This window comes from Grammomys surdaster, unplaced genomic scaffold (assembly GCF_004785775.1).
Source record: "Grammomys surdaster isolate TR1022 unplaced genomic scaffold, NIH_TR_1.0 198, whole genome shotgun sequence".
NCBI lineage: Eukaryota > Metazoa > Chordata > Mammalia > Rodentia > Muridae > Grammomys > Grammomys surdaster.
Genome location: NW_021604643.1, coordinates 210554 through 228389, shown reverse-complemented (window position 1 = coordinate 228389; position 17836 = coordinate 210554). Strand labels below are relative to the sequence as shown.

General features: G+C 38.6%; 1 protein-coding gene across 1 annotated transcript in view; it reads left to right on the top strand.

The window, feature by feature from the left end:
• The first annotated feature begins 12495 nt into the window (after positions 1–12495).
• The window catches only part of LOC114623391 (retinal dehydrogenase 1), a 132027-nt gene continuing 126686 nt past the window's right edge, over positions 12496–17836 (top strand). Inside the window, exon 1 of the mRNA XM_028770063.1 lies at positions 12496–12583. The gene's annotated coding sequence lies outside the window, so the exon portion shown is untranslated. The remainder of the gene's footprint in view (positions 12584–17836) is intronic.

Here is a 17836-nt window from a genome sequence, read left to right as displayed (position 1 = left end):
AGCAAACAGTGAGAAACTTTGGTACACTCATCCCAAAGGCTCAAGGAACCCTATAGAAGATGCAAAAAAAGAGTAAGAACCAGAGGGAATGGATGACACCAAAGAAACAAGGCCCCCTGAATCAACAAGATTAATACACTTCTGAACTCACAGAGACTGGGGTAGCAGATGGCATCCTAGAGAAGAAGAGGACACATGCTTTCATCTCTAACACTGAAAGCTATTTCCAATTGATAATCACTTGCAAGTGAAAGTTTACGTTTTTCTTCAGGGGAGTCTCACTGGCTGCATGCTCAGTAGTAGATGGCCAAAGAAAAGCTATTCTTTTACATGCTGACTGCCACTTGACCCAGCACCATTTGTTGAATATGCTGTCTTTTTTCCTCTGGATGGTTTTGGCTTCATTGTCAAAGATCAGGTGACCATAGCTGTATGGGTTTATTTTTGAGTCTTTGGTTCTATTCCATTGATCTACCTCTCTGTCTCTGTTCCAATACCATGCTGTTTTTATCACTATTGCTCTGTAGCACAGCTTGAGGTCGGAGGTAGAGATTTCCCCAGAAGTTCCCTTATTGTTGAGAATAGTTTCGCTATTCTGGGCTTTTTGTTATTCCAGATGAATTTGACAGTTGCTCTTTTTATCTCTGTGAAGAGCTGAGTGAGAATTTTGATGGGGATTACATTGAATTTGTAGATTGCTTTTGGTTAAATGGCCATTTTTACTATGTTAATCCTGCTGATCCATGAGCATGGGAAATCATTCCATCTTCTGAGATCTTCTTTGTTTTCTTTCTTCAGAGACAAAGTCTTGTCATACAGATCTTTTTCTTTTACTTTGGTTAGAGTTACACCAAGATATTTTATATTATTTGTGACTATTGTGAAGGGTGTTTCCCTAATTTCTTTCTTAACCCACTTATTCTTTAAGTAGAGGAAGGCTACTGATTTGTTTGAGTTAACTTTATATCCAGCTACTTTGTTGAAGTTGTTTATAAGTTGTAGGATATTTCTGGTGGGATTTTTGGGGTTGTTTAAGTATACTATCATAGCATCTGCAAATAGTCATATCTTGAATTCTTCCTTTGTATCTCTTTAACCTCCTTTTGTTGTCTAATTGCTCTAACTAGAACTTTGATTACTACATTGAATAAATAGAGAGTGGGCAACTTGTCATGTCCCTGATTTTAGTGGGATTGTTTCAAGTTTCTCTGATCCATTTTTATCTCCTTGTACAAAGCTCAAGTCCAAGTGGATCAAGGACCCCCACATAAAACCAGATACACTGAATCTAATAGAAGAGAGGGTGGGAAAGAGCCTCAAACACATGGCACAGAGGAACATTTCCTGGATAGCACACCAATGGCTCATACTCTAAGATCAACTACTGATAAATGAAATCTCATAAAACTGAAAAGATTCTGTAAAGCAAAGACATTGCCAATAGGACAAAACAACAGCCTACATGTACATTGCTGTCTATATGTAGGTGTGAGCAAGCACAAGGTAAAGCTAGAGCCTGTGGTTGGTCAGTGGAAAAAGAAGGTGGACTGAGAGTTTTAGAGATGAGACAGACAGGGAAACACAGAGAGAAAGATGAAGGAAGAAAAGAACAAACCCACTCTATGTGGCTCTATGTGGCCACAGGTAGCTATGAATATCATAGAAGGGATAGAATAATTTAGGACAATTTCTCCAATCTAGGTAGGCAGCTTATATCAATATCAATTAGCTCTGAGTTTATTGTGTAGGCATTTTGTGGGTTGGGAATTTACTGATATAAATCTGACTGATAAATTACAAGCCTCTAGAGTGTTGATTTTACTGGTTATGAGGATTTGTGACAGCTAACCACAAGGGGCTGAAGGCTGGGAATCCAAGCAGGTTCCACAGCAAGCAAGTTGGGCAGCTGCCGCATGGGGTTAGCCAGGGAGGTGGAGAGACCACCAGAGCCAGAGAGTGGCCGGAGTTAGCGTGATTTTGTTGTTGTTGTTGTTATTTTTTGGTTTTTGGTTTTGGGAATTTATTTTTAATATTATATGCAACATGTGGCACCCAATGCCATCTACAGATAGAGAAAAGATCTTTACCAACCCTACATCCAATAGAGGGCTGATATCCAATACATAAAAAGAACCCAAGAAGTTAGACTCCAGAGAACCAAATAATTCTGTTTAAAATGGCTTACTGACCTAAACATAAAATTCTCAACTGACAAATCTCGAATAGCTGAGAGGAACCTAAAGAAATGTTCAACACCCTTAGTCACAAGAGAAATGCAAATCAAAATGACCCTGAGATTGCACCAGACAAAATGGTCCTGTGAAGGCTCGATGTCCCATTGTAGGAGAATGCTAGGGCAGTGAGGCCAGAGTTGGTGGGTAGGGAGGACCCTCATAGAGGCAGAGGAAGGGGAGGGGATAAGGGTATTCCTGGAGGAGAAACTGGGAAGGGGGATAACATTTGAAATGTAAATTATAGAGAATTGGTATTAGGTCTTCCTTGAAGGTCTGATAGAATTCTGAACTAAAACCATCTGGTCCTGGGCTTGCTTTTTTTTTTGAGACTTTCAATGACTGGTGCTATTTCCTTAGGGGATGCAGGACTATTTAAATGGTTTAATCTGATCCTCATTTAATTTTGGTGTCTGGGTCTGTCTAGGAAATTGTCCACTTCATCTAGATTTTCCAGATTTGTTGAATATAGGCGATCTCCCATGCTCATGGATTGGCAGGATTAATGTAGTAAAAATGGCCATCTTGCTGAGAGCAACTACAGATTTAATGGAATCCCCATCAAAATTTCAATTCAATTCTTCACAGAGATAGAAAGAGCAATTCTCAAATTCATTTGGAATAAGAAAACAAGGACAGCGAAAACTATTCTCAAAAATAAAAGAACTTCTGGAGGAATCGCCATCCCTGACCTCAAGCTGTACTACAGAGCAGTAGTGATAAAAACTGCATGGTATTGGTACAGAGACAGGCAAAGAAGATCAATGAAATAGAACCCAGAAACGAAACTATATACCTATATTCACTTGATCTTGACAAAGGAGCTAAAACTATTCAGTGTAAAAAAGACAGCATTTCCAACAAATGGTGCTGGTTGAACTAAAGGTCAGCATGTAGGAAAATGCAAATTGATCCATTTTTTTCCTTGTACAAAACTCAAGTCAAAGTGGATCAACAACCTCCATATAAAATCAGATACACTGAAACTAATAGAAGAGAAAGTGAGGAAGAACTTCAAACACATGGGCACAGGGGAAATTTTTCAGAACAGGACACCAATGGCTTATGCTCTAAGATCAAGAATTGACAAATGGGACCTCATAAAATTGCAAAACTTCTGTAAGGCTAGGAACACTGTCAATAGGACAAAACAGCAATCAACAGGTTTGAGAAAGATCTTTACCAATCCTATATCTGACAGAGGGCTAATACCCAAAATACACAAAGAACTCAAGAAATTAGACTCCAGACAATCAAATAACCCTATTAAAAATGGTGTACATAACTCAACAAAGAACTTTCAACTGAGGAATATCAAATGGCTGAGAAACACCTAAAGAAATATTCAGAATCTTTAGTCATCAGGGAAATGCAAATCCAAACAACTCTGAGATTCCACCTCACACCAGTCAGAATGGCTAAGATTAAAAACTCAGATGACAGCAGATGCTGGTGAGAGTTTGGAGAAAGAGGAACACTCCTCCATTGTTGGTGGGATTTTAAGCTGGTATAACCACTCTGGAAATCAGTCTAGCAGTTCCTCAGAAAATTGGACACAGTATTACCTGTGGATCCAGTGATACTATTCCTGGGTATATACCCAAAAGATACTCCAACATATAACAAGGACACATGCTCTACAATGTTCATAGCAGCCTGATTTATAATAGCCAGAAGCTGGAAAGAACCCAGATGTCCTTCAACAGAGGAATGAATAGAGAAAATGTGGTACATTTACACAATGGAGTACTACTCAGCTATTAAAAACAATGAATTCATGAAATTCCTAGGCAAATGGATGGAACTAGAATATAACATCCTAAGTGAGGTAAGCCAATCACAAAAGAAAACACATGGTATGCAATCATTGATAAGTGGATATTAGCCCCAAATCTCACAATACCCAAGACATAACTCCAGACCACATGAAGCCCAAGAAAAGAACCAAAGTGTGGTTGTTTCTGTCCTTCTTAGAAGGAGTAACAAAATAATCACAGGAGCAAATATGAGACAATTTGTTGGGCCGAAACTGGAGGAGGGACCATCCAGAGACTGTCCCAATTGGAGATCCCTCCCAGATGCAATCACTGTATGCAAACACTAATGTGGATGCCAGGAAGTGCATGCCGACAGGAGCCTGATATAGCTGTCTCCTTAGAGGTCTGCCAGAGCCTGATGAGAAGAGGATGCTCACAGCTAACCATTGAACTGATCATGGGGTTCCCAATGGAGGAGTGAGAGAGAAGACTGAAGGAGCTGAAAGGGTTTGTGCCCCCATGGGGAAAGCAACAATACCAACCAACCAGAGCTCCCAGGATCTAAACAGCTAGCCTGGGAACACAATGGAAGGACCCATGTCTCCAGCTGTATATGTAGAGGAGGATGGACTTGTCAGGTTTCAGTGGGAGAGGAGGGACTTGGTCCCTTGAAGGCTGGATACTCCAATGAGGGGCAATTTGAGGGCAGGGAAGATGGGAATGAGTGGATGGTTGTGGGCACACCCTATAAAAATAGGAGGAGAGAGGATGGGTTAAGGGGTTTCTGGGAGTAGAGGGAAATGGGGAAAGGAGATAACATCCTAAATGTAGATAGATAAAGTATCCAACAATAAAAAAAGAAAGTAAGAAAGAAAAAGAAAAGCAAACAAACAAACAAACCAACAGATAATGGAACTGGCTTTCAAAGTCAAACATTTGAGACTTTGTGACAGCAATTTAACATTATCCGTATTACTGGGATTCCTTATAATGGTTAAGGACAAGAGACTGTGGAGGGGACCCATGGAACTTTGAAACAATATCTTCATAAAAGAAAAAAGGGCCGGGCAGTGGTGGCACACGCCTTTAACCCCAGCACTTGGGAGGCAGAGGCAGGCGGATTTCTGAGTTTGTGGCCAGCCTGGTCTACAGAGTGAGTTCCAGGACAGCCAGAGATACACAGAGAAACCCTGTCTCGAAAAACCAAAAAAAAAAAAAATCATAAAAGAAAAAAAGGAGAGATATATCCCTGTATACCATGAATTTATTTAAATCCTGTCCTTTTTATTTCTTATTTTAAATTTTCTTTTAAAAAAATTGGAGGCCAAGGAACTTTTTGCTGTGTGTCTATGGCACTCTACAACTAGACGTACTTATGCATAGATGAAAGGGAAGGATCTACTTACTGGCATAAGGCATGATCGGGATCAAGTATTAAATATGGGGAAGAGGGCATGTTTGTGCTTTTTTCTGCAGGATGCTGAAGGAGCATGGTAGCCTCCAGAGCGACAGGTAAGACATGCGGATGCCCGGACAAAGAATGATGCTGACCTGTGAGCTTTCTGAGTGCCTTGAAAATGGTGACTGGAAGCTGTATTAGACATATGTTACCCACCCACAATTGCTTACCTATAGCCCTGATGGGATGAGATGCCTTGCCTCAAGGTTTTAGACCTTGTAGAACAGAGAATAAAAAAGAGAAATTATAATGACTCTTGTATTGTTCTTAAATATGACCAGTTATTCAGACTCAATCATGGGCTGGATTAGAAATCAATCCAATATTGGAAATAACAGTCTTCATTTGGAAGTCTGGTTTTGGATAGTTTCAGAGACATATATGGAAGTTAGCTGCAGTTCTCTATGATGTTATGTTAGCATGAGACAAAGTTGGGGCAGGATCTGGATTTCAAACAGGTGTTAGCCCATGTGTTAATGCTCTTTTAATTGTCAAGTTAAAATTACTTTTGTTTCTTCTACAATATTTAATGTAAGTTGCATTGATTGTACATTTTTAACTATGTTTGTGTTGTGAAATCCGGCATGTCAGTTACAGAGGTCTATCAACTAGCTTTTGTTTTAGTGCCCTGAGTATCACAGAACCTTGGCATTCTAAAAATACCCTGCAAGTACTGGAAGAAAGGAGTCAGGCTTTAAGCAGAAGCAAGAGGGTAGTGGGCTTGATTATTGCTGGTATAACAGCTTTAATTACATTAATTGCTAGCACCACTGCTTCTGCAGTTGCTTTTACACAAGAAGTTAAAATAGCTACTTTTGTTATTCATTTAGCAAAAAATGTTACCAATATGTTGAAGATACAAGAGGATTTAGGTAGGCATTTTGAAGAATGGATTGATGCTCTTTATCCTATACAAATTATCAGAAGGAGGTTCAGAATTTAAGGGTAAGGAGCCATCTTGAGTGTCATGCAAAATACCATTGGATTCATGTTAGTTCTAAAATTTACAGTGGTAATCATGATAATTAGGAAAAAGTTTAAAGACACTTTCAGTGTATTTGGCATAATTCTAACACCTCTCTGGATGTTTTAACTTTGCATAGTGAGCTTATGAATTTCAAGAATGCTGCTCTGCTGAGTGTTAATGTGTTAGGTACTGCTGATAAAATTAATCATGGCCTGAAGTCAGTATTTCTATTTTGGTCAAGCTTCAAGAAAGGCATATATAACTTGATCATGCTAGCCCTTTTTGTCCTGGGAATACTTTTATTCCTGCCCATAATGTTAAAGCTTGCCTTTAACAACATAAACATGTTGGCAATTAAAGTACATGGCTTGAATCTGAAAATGGACCCCTAGACAGAGTTATTAAATTAACAGGCTGGCAAGCCAAGGACAGGGTAAGATTCTACACAGAGCCTTACCAATCTAAGACAGAAATGCACTGCTTTTGATAATGCATATTCCATGATGGGTAAGGAAGGCATTCTTGTCAGAAGGATCTAAGACTCAGTCTTGTTAATGAAATAAAAAAAAGGAGGAGAAGTAGAGAGCCCTTGGGGCTGCTTGGCAAGAATCTGACATTGGACAAGAACTAGGAAGTGGGCTGCTTGGCAGAAATATGACATTGACCAAGGACAAGGAAGTAGGCTTCAGGCAGGAATCTGACATTAGACTAGAACAAAGAAGTAATTTCAGGCAGGAATCCCAATATTAGGCTAGAAAAAAGAAGTAATTTCAGGCAGAATTCTCAATTTTAGGGTAGAACAAGGAAGTAGGCTTCAGACATGAAAATGCCTTTGGGGTAGGACAGAGAAGTTGGCTCAAATATTTTGGTCATCCTGATAAGTCCTTAGAAACAGTGATCATGGGCGTGTTTACAGAATTTTGTTTATTGCCTGGCTTGTTCTTTGACTATTTGTGTTTATTGCCTTGGTTGTTCCTTGACTATTTGGATCTATTGTATTGTAGTCACTCAACCTAGAACTGACCTTAATACTTGCATGAAATTAAAATGGTGTAAAAGCAAAAAAGAGGAGGAAGGATGGGATAGGGGGTTCTAGGGAGGGGAAATGGGGAAAGGGGATGACATCTGAAATGAAAATCAATAAAATAGCCAAAAAAATAAAATATTCTATCTCATTGTTGAGACTATACCACACGCTTCCTACTCTGTAGGCTGCCATTTTGTTCTTTGTCTTGGAGAAACTGTTCAGCTTCATGAGGTCTTATTTATTGTTAATCTTAGTGCCTAAGTAGTTGGCCTTCTATTCAAGAAGTTGTCTCCTGTGCCAATTCATTGAAGCCTCCCTCCCCCCCACAACTTTTTCTTTTATCAGATTTAGTGTCTGGTTTTATAGTGAGGTCTTTCATCCACTTGGATTTCAGTTTTGGACAGGGTGAGAAATATGGATCCATTTGCATTCATCCATGCAGCCATCCAGTTAGACCTGCACCATCTATGAATATACTTTTTTTGTTTCATTGTATTATTTTGGCTTCTTTGTCAAAAATCAAGTGTACATAGGTGTGTGGGTTTATATTTGGGTCTTCAATTTAATTCTAACCTGTCTGTTTCTAAGTCAATACCATGTGCTTTTTATTGCTGTTGTTCTGTAATACCGCTTGAGAAATTGGAAACAATGTGTATGTCCCTAAACTGAAGAATGGATGACGAAAATATGGTACATTTACACAATGGAACATTACTCAGCTATGAAAAACAATGACATCATGCAATTTACAGGCAAATGGATTGAACTAGAAAAGATCATTCTGAGTGAGGTTATTCAGACCCAGAAGGATCAAACATGGTAGGTACTCACATAAATAGATATTAGCCATAAAGTACTGGATAACCATCTATTATTAACAGACATATAATCAACAGATGCTAAGTAACAAGTAGGACCCAAGGCAGAATGTTTGAATCTCACTGAGAAGAGGAATAAAATAGTCATCTGGGATGGGTGAAAGGAGGAAACTTGGTGGAAGAATGAATGGGGAGAGCAGGAGGGATCAAGTGTGGAAAGGATGGCAGGAAAGAACAGGAATCAATTGGGGGCAGGGATCTCTTGGAGAAGCTAAAAATCTAGGACAATGGAAACTCCTAGGAATCTATGAGGATGACTCTAGCTAAGATTCCTAGCAATAGGGGATATGGAACATGAAACGGTCACCTCCTGTAATCAGGCAAGACTTTCAGTGGACAGGTAGGGATATCAAGCCAGCCATAAAATCTTCAACACAAAATTTTTTTCTGCCTCTAAGTGGTGCAGGGGTAAAGAGGGAGCAGAAAGTGAGTGAATAGACAATGACTAGCCCAACTTGAGTCCCATGCCATGAGAGTGAGAGCCCACCCCTGATACTATTAATAATATTCCGCTATATTAGGAGACAGGAGCCAAGCATAACAGTCATCTGAATGGCTTCACCCAATAGCTGATGGAAACAGATGCAGAGACCCATAGCCAAACATTAGGCAGAGCTCAGGGAATCTTGTGCAATGGGGTAGGGCCAGGGAGGAAGATTGAAAGCATTGTTGCCTTACTACATGGCAAAATAAACTTCACACCAAAATTCAATCATAAGAGATGAAGAAGGACATCTCATTCTTATCACATGAACAAGGAACCCTAAAACACTGTAGTCATGAAAAAATATGCACAAAATTCTGATTCCCCAAATTTTATAAAAAGTTCATTATTGGATTTCAAGACACAAAATAACCCAGAGTCAGCAAGTGAGTTCAATAACCACTTTCTCCTATAAATATATCATCTGGACAAACAAAATCCCAGAGAGCATCAGAATTAAATGACATAATACATGAAATGGACCTAACAGATATCTTTAGAGTATTCCACCCAAATAACAAAGCATACTCATACAGCCTATGGAAGTTTCTTTTAAATAAGCCACATCCTGGGACATAGATCTGAACAAATACAGAAAAGTGGAAATGTACCACATGTCTCATCTCACCATAATTCAAAAAATATTCATCAACTAAGAATCAATTCTTCAAAGAGTAATAAATTCATCTCCCATTTCAGAGGTGAATGATAAATAGCCAAATTCAGTAGGCTTATATTCTACTCAGAAAGCAAAGAGAAGAGAAATAATTAGTTTGAAACAATTGCTATACAAAAATAAATTCCAATTTATGCATTTAAGAGAACACATGATTATCTGTTTTACTAGCTGTATTTACCAGGAGAATAAACAGAACCGAGGTGTACATACCTAAACTCTTAGTAATCAATAATACAGCTCTAGTTTTCAAACCTTTCTTCTCTCAGTTCTGAGAGAGTTAAGAGTTGAGCACATTTCATGAGCTGCACTGATAATAGTCACTTTCCCTGATTGGACTCTATTATGTATCAAATTCAGTATTCAGAAAATTCTAACTTATAAAACCCACACTCTTCTGAACAGTAAGTCATCACAAAGGGGTGAAGTCATATTTAGCCAGCTTCTCAAATTCCTTTTAGTCTTATAATTATATACATCTAGCTATTCTCTTTTTTTGTATTTTAGCACAGATATATTGGTAAAACTATACTTAGTAGTTCAAGATTTCAGGGATTGGAGGGAGATATGCTTTATTGTGATTTATAATTATTAACATTCACTTTAAAAATCCAAACTATGCTTTTATCCTGTGTAAGGAACATAAGATCTTTGAAGTATGCTATTGTTTAAACTTACTTTAACATTTGTCACTACTCCTTCCTCTTCCTTCTAACTTCTCCCATATCCCACTCATTCCCTCTCAAATTCATGACCCCTTTTCCTTTAATTATTATCATGTACACAAGAGTGTGTGCATGTGTGCGCGCACATACACATACACACACACAAACACACACATACACACACACATGCACACACACACAGAGAGAGAGAGACAGAGACAGAGACAGAGAGAGAGATAGAGAGAGTCCATTTACTGTTGCTCTTATGTGTATATATTATTGACTGCTTGTTGTTGTGGCTTGTCCTGGTGCTCTTTGTATTTTGATGTTAATCCTGCTCCCTCAAGTAGATCACATACTCAGGTGACCTCACTGAACCTTCTTCCCATTCTGACTGATCACATAAAGGCTAGAGCAGATGATTGGGCAGTGGAAGGGAAAGATGGGATGGATAATTTCAGAGAGGAAGGAAAATAGAGCAGAACCACATGGCCTGGAGAAGTCACAAGTAGCAAGGTTTCTCATAGCTGCAGAATAGATTAGTATAGTGATTGATTTGCCCAATCTAGGCATATAGTTTATAAGTATAATAACTTAGTTGTGTGTTTTTACATGGGCTTATTTGGGAAGAAGTTACAACAGCTTGGGATTGGTGTCTTGTCCCTGAAGAAGACTAAACATCTCTGACTCAGCAGCTATTAGTTACATATAGCTCTTCATCTATGGGTGTGACCTTGTGATATTGCTTCCAGTTTGGAAGGGGTGATCACTGTGCCTATCTTAGTACTTAACTATAGCTTTGAGACTTCATGAGTATATCTTCCCAGTTATATACTGAAGACACCACCTCACATCTGAAATCCTGGTTTTTTGTAGTTTATATTCTCTCAGCTTTCTCACCTGAGATGCTCCTTGAGACAGGTATAGCAGGGTTATTGTAGATCTGTCAACTGGGACTGAGCACCCCATTGTCTCTTGTCCTCTGTATTTTGACAAGTTAGTGAGTGATTCCTGAGTGGTCTTTGTCTGTTTCAAAAGAAGCTTTTTTGATGAGAGGAACAGCTATACTTATATGCAGGTAAAAAGATTCCTCTTGCATTTTAATAACACTGAAGATATCTTGGACGAACACTTTGCACAGTGGTGGTCCTCAGGAGCATTTCCAAAGCAGAGTATGCAGTGTATGATGTTTGAGTGTATGTGTATGTTTGTATGTGTGTGCATACATATGTGTTTGTGTGTGCCTGTAGAAGAGTATGTATATGCATGTGTTGGTGTATGGATGGATGTGTCTGTGTATATGTGTATGTACATGTGTATGCATGTGTGTGCATGTGTTTACATGTATTCATCTGTGTGCATGTGCATTCACACATGTGCACATGTGCATGTTTGTGTGTTTCATGAAGACATTGTCTCATTAGCAAGTTGACTTTTTCCTACCACCACATTTCTGTCTTCATACCGAGGCATTTTTTTAAAGTAATAATCTCTTTTGCCCCAGTTTCCTTGTTGATTGAAACATTTCCAAGTCCAACTCCATTTTTCTGTAATCACAGGTGAAAGGAAAACAGGGCAAAAGCCAGACTATGGCATTCAGGATATTTGTCTACTGTTACATCCCTTGGTCTTCAGGACCAGTCAGTTGGCAATGCCTCCCTTAGTCTGAGCCTTTCTAAGTCACTTTATCAACCTTTCTTTGGCAGTCTACCAGGCTTTGTTATATTGCCAGCCTTCTCTGCAACTGTCTTGGAAAGCTCTGAAGGCACACTCTGTCTCTGTCAGTGTGGAGTGAACTATGGCTGAGGACAAGGGACAAAAAGTGACACAGATCTTAACTCCTTCAGAAAGAAGGCATGTAAGAACAAACAGGGTGGCAGTGTCTGCTCTGGTTCAAAAACCTAGACACATACATCAGATCTGTCTTGTGAACAGTTAAAGAATCCCAACATAATTACTCAAAGACCATCTAAACCTAATCCTCTAGGAATGGATGCATTTAACACCTTCTCCATGTAACAAGATGTTCCAGGTGGAAGAATTTCTTAAAGGAAAAGCAACTTCAAAGGCTGATCATTAGTTAGCTTTAAAGACCTGCTCAGCCTGACTTTGAAAAACTTAGGCCCAGAAATGTCATCTGTCTCAGTAGGGAAACTGGAGAAGCCATCTAAAGGCAGAGAATTTTGGCAAGGCTGAGTATGTCCTAAGAAACTGGAACCATCTCTGTCACAACAGAGACTGAGCCCAGAACTGAGCCTGCCTTGGGGAACAGCCAAAAGAGAACATCTAGGCCTGGAAGACAAGTTGAGGGGTGGATAGAACTGTGTGGGGAGGAGTCTGGCGTTGGCTGGGGAATTTGGAAGCAGGAGAGAGGAACAGAGTGGATTTTACAACTAGAAGGAAGCTGGGAAATTTCCCCATGAACGGAGCCAAAGACAGGTATGATATCTGGAGAAAAGAACTGGGAGCAAGGGGAGAGGTTTAACTGACTAGTGTCAAGAAGAAGGAAGGTTAAAAGATGAAATCGTCTTTAATTAGCTGGCAATTATAGGCGGGGTTGAGAAGCTCAGAGCAGAAGCCAGGAAGGGTAGTGGCAAGAGCAGATCCAAGATGGCTGTTTACTCTGAGCTTCAGAGTCACTCTGGACAGTCCCCTGGAAGGAAACTATCCCTCTGTGGTTTCTGCACGTGGCAGAGAAGGAAGACGGCCTCTACGCTCTCAGCTGTATTAGTAAATTCCCCAGGAGTTTACACCAACTGGGAAGATCTGTATCTCTAAAATTAAAAGTTAGATCATGAGTATAAGAATCAAAGCTTTGGATCAAAAAATCATTTCCATTGTGGGAAGGAGTGCTTTGGGCCTATCTGGATACATTTTGTGTTAACAAGATGTGACCAAGTAAATGACCTGTGAGGTTTTACTGTCTTCCTGTCAGGGCATCTGTAACTTACATAATAGGCTGTTTTTCTTTTCTAAGGTTGGAGTTTGGGGTTTGGTGTGTATTTAAAGTTTCAAAGTCAACTTTTAATAACAGTGCCTCTAAGTGATCTTCAGTGGTTAAAACACTCTCATGCAGAAAAGAAAGCAAGTCTTCAAAATGAATGTGAAACTGATAGGTCACCATACTGATTAGCTTCAGATTTCTGAACTACCTTGCCATACTTTTCAAACCTCATAGGTTCCTAAATATCTAAACTTTGTAAGTTAATCATTTAAAAACAGGGCTTACAGACCCTCAAAATCTTTGACCAACTGCTAGAAGCTTTTACAACTCTCATTGTATCCTTGTCAAGTTTTTTACTAAAGAAAAAATTTCACTCCTAATTTTTTCAATAAAGTTTCTTCTTAGATACAATTCACTCAACAGCAAATTAACTGATGTATATTAAGGAGGCATAACAAGCAGCATATAAAGATACTTATATTGATAGTCCAGTTATGATTGCCCAAGGAAGTAAAGTTTGTTAGGAGAAGGCAATGAGGATGCATGCTTTGCATCCCCTTTGTTTAAGAAGAACACAAATTCTTCAGTAAAAATTATGGCAGATATTATACAGTGTACACTTGAAAGGCATAGGATGATGCATGAAGCTTTGAGGAGACTGAAGCCAAACCTTGAGTGGAAACTCCAAGGAAATTGAAGCTTCTAGGTATGTAGAAAGTCTGCTATGGAAAGAAGCACATGGTGAGCTGAGTGCACAAAAGGGAGAATCTATATGGGATATGGATGGTCTGGACTCATGAGTAAGGCTTACCAAACCTTTGGAGCATATACCATGATGTCTCCCAAGTTTCCTGATTGTCAGACACCTAACAATTGGGTCTTATGCTTGCCTTGGTGGCTTTCAGTCTTGTTTTGACCCATTCCACATTTCTAGGCTCCTATCCATCACTTCAGAGTAGCAAATTTTACCCTGTGTCATTGATGTGTATGTTGGAAGCAGGTATCTTGCTGTTTTCAGTTTTACATGGCTCCATATCTAAGAGTTTGCCGTGGTCTCTGAATAGACTACAGACTTGGAATCTTGAAAAATGATAGAACTTTTAAGATGATAGAAGCATTTCAATGTTGACTGGATCCATTTTTTCATTGTAAGATGTATATGAATACAAGGTGTAATGGTAGAATTGTGTAGTTTGGATATGATGTGCCCTCAACCAAAAGGCCCATATACTGAAAGTATAGCCCATAATGGAACAATGATCAGAGTTGGTGACTTGGGAAAAGTGAGAGCATCTTGGGTACTTATCCAGGCAGTTAAAACTAAAACTGACAATATATGTAAAACACTACTTGCTACAAAATTATCCAGAAAACTGTATTTTTCAAAAAAAAAAATCTGTTTTGAGTGCTTCAGAGTTGAGAGGAGGCATTGAAAAAAAGTAGTATTTAAAATATATTGAAAGTAGGGATGTGGGATTACTAACCAAGAATACAAATGAAAAGCTGCAAAACAAACACTTGAAAATATGAGGAGGATTAAAATAATTTCATGACATCCATAGTAAGGGATCAGCCATAAAATGGACACTTCATGAGCTGAGACTCCAGAATGACCACCCAGTCTTCGACCTCTCCTATGTCCCCTTGGCCCTGGAAATTCCACCATTGGCACACTTTTCACTTTCGGGCTCTCTGTTTCCACCTGTCATTTCCCCATTCTCTATTAGCTATGGTTGTTTTCAAAAATCATTAATTATGAGAGCAATGCAGTTTAAATAGCTTTTACAAATATTGGAGTTTATATTTTAACTTGACAGCATGCCTAATGGTGAGTGACTGTTTCCATTGGCACTGCACTCCTGTGACATTGGGGGTATATTTCTGCCACTCTTTAGGACTCCTTTTTGATCTGAAGTCTTCACAGCCTGCTCTGATTATCATTATCTTTCAAACGTAAACACCTGGTGGGACTGGTGCATTAACTTTGCACATCAGCATTCAGTACCATTTAGGATGCTTACCTGACTTGATTCAGTAGACAAAGAGAAGTCTTAGAGTTTGTTTAGAGCTGCTTTGATTGTCTCTTCTTGTGAGTCAGTATGGACATAGAATCCTATCCTAAATTTTAAGTTCTAAAGTGCAGTATGTTAGCTGGACAGTGGTCCCAGGAGAGGCAGGTGGTTCTCTATGAGTTGGAGGCCAGCCTGGTCTACAGAGTAAGTTCCAAGAGAGCCAGAGACATATAGAGAAACCATGTCTCAAAACATGTCTATAAACAACAGCAGCAGCAGCAACAATGAGTGCAGTATCTTATTTTCCATCCCTGCTGCATAGTACAACCTTTTCAATCTACATTGTGTACCCAAACATTCCCATTTAACCTTTAAAACACGTTTCCTTTGATGAATTTGACTGTGCTTGCTCTCTTTCTTTCATTTTTGATTTTGGAGTGAGTACTGTGGTGTCTTCCTCAGATCTACTCTTAATGGTCCATATATATATATATATGTATATGTATATGTACATGTACATGTACATGTACATATATATATATACACACATACACATACACATACACATACACATACACATATACATATATATCTTAGCTGCTGGGAATTTTTCCTGCTCTAGACTCTCAAATGCATTTCCTGGATAACTTTGTCCTTGGTTTCTGGACAATTCCTCCATCCAGACTCTTCTCCTTGTTATTTGGCTAATACAGAAGTACAAAATCTCAGCTTACGATAGTACAGAATGTTCACAGGACCTGGCAGATAGGGTTGTCTCTGTTTCAGCTCCATTTGCACTGTGGATCAAGACCTTGCTTTGTGGAATTTGCTCTTCTTACTTCACAATTTCGTCTTCTGAGACTTGTAATCTATGTAGCTTTTAATTCAGAATCTGTTTCTATGAGACTCAATTAAACTCAAGTCAGTTGATATTTGTAACAAACAATATAATCTCTGATCAGTGTTGACCTTTTTGAGATACTGGTAATGAATTGTGGCAGCCAGTTTTGCTACGCAATCTGAATTTTTAGCATACCAGACTACTGAGCCATGCTTTAAAATTGGAGAAATTTTCCTAGAGACTGCTGTAGCAAAGAAGCATTTTCCTCTCCAAACTATGAACTATTTTTATGCGGTTTTCCTTATTAAAATATCTGTCCTAGGGCCCCAACTCCAGACACCAATGACTACATTAATACTGGAGACCTACTGTGATTATTATCATTTTTCCTATACCCACACATATTCATACGCCACCACACTACACACCCTAATGTTATGTGCAGTGCTCTGCTGTACTTGACTGTGACTAGGAGGTAGTGATATACCTCCAAACACATTGGAACATCCTGGAAAAGCAGCTTAAATCATTGCAATCTTTAAAAATAAAAATATCACTGTCTTTAACCATGGAAGATATCCTTGCCATATTATCAATCAAAAGAGAAGATGTCATGCTCTAAGCCTGAGAAGAAATACTCTGATTGCTTAAATGTATGCTGAAGCATACATATATTCATAGAGATTGTGACATCTAAAGCTCATAAAAATATGTATTTTCTATTTCAGTGTTCACATTTTTTGTATTGATTATAGTGCTTATCAAGTCATTAATAAAACTTAATATAATTGAATATTAAGTCATGGTTTTACAAATAAAAAATTTACCATTCACTTCATTTTTATAGTTCCATATTTATTTGTCTTAATTATATTTATTCTTATTATTTGCCTTATTATATTACTCTTATTTATTTATCCTTATATTATCACTGATATTCTGAAGGCTGAAGTTCAACTCAACATGTCTTGAATACTCAAAGCTAGTGAAATGAAAGACCTTCCTGGGGATTGGAACTAGTGCACACAGGATAAACTCTGACAATGCCAGCCTATGTCAAAGGTGTGACAATATATGTCTCCAGTTGTAGAGCACAAAGCAATAAGAAATAGGACCAAGAAGCCTGTCCACTCATGCTTATTTATGTGTAAGGCTTACTGATATGCAGAGACTGTGAGCTGGATTGTGATCAGCTTTCATTAAATACTAGTCATGATGGTGCTTGCTTTGAGAGTTGGTTGTTGCTACATTATCCGGAAATTTGCTGTTCAAAGCATGAAGAATTTTGTTCACATGGCTACTCAAAATAAAGAATCTACTTCGTAGAATAGAATTTATATTTTATATTAAACGCATACACACATGCATTTCTTTTCTTCAAAATACAAAGTATTATTAAGCTTTCACTTTACCTTATTCAAATAAAGGGTAAATTCTGTTTGTTGTTGTTGTTGTTGTTTAGTTTTATACTTTTATTTATTCACTTGACATCCTGCTTACTGCCCCTCCTGGTCTCCCCCTCCTACTGTCCTTCCTCACTTCCCATTGCCTTCTTCTCTGAGTGGGTGGAATCCTCCTGGGTATTCCTCCACCCTGCCACTTCCTGTTTCTGCAAGGCTAGGAGCACCCTCTGTCACTGAGGCCAGACAAGGTAGTCCAGGGCAGACGATATTTCCTTGCATATTTGTCTTGGATGTAATGAAATACAAATTCTCACTTTATACCATGGGATTCCTATAACACATTTTACTCCTAGAAGTACAGTTTAAACCACAATAGTTTTTATCGTCATCCAGACAACATTTGGTCTGTGGCATATTCTTTATTGTATTAAAAACAAGCCTCTAAAAATCTTTCCTATGTCTAAAACCCTTGAAAAGTCTCTATTTCTCCAA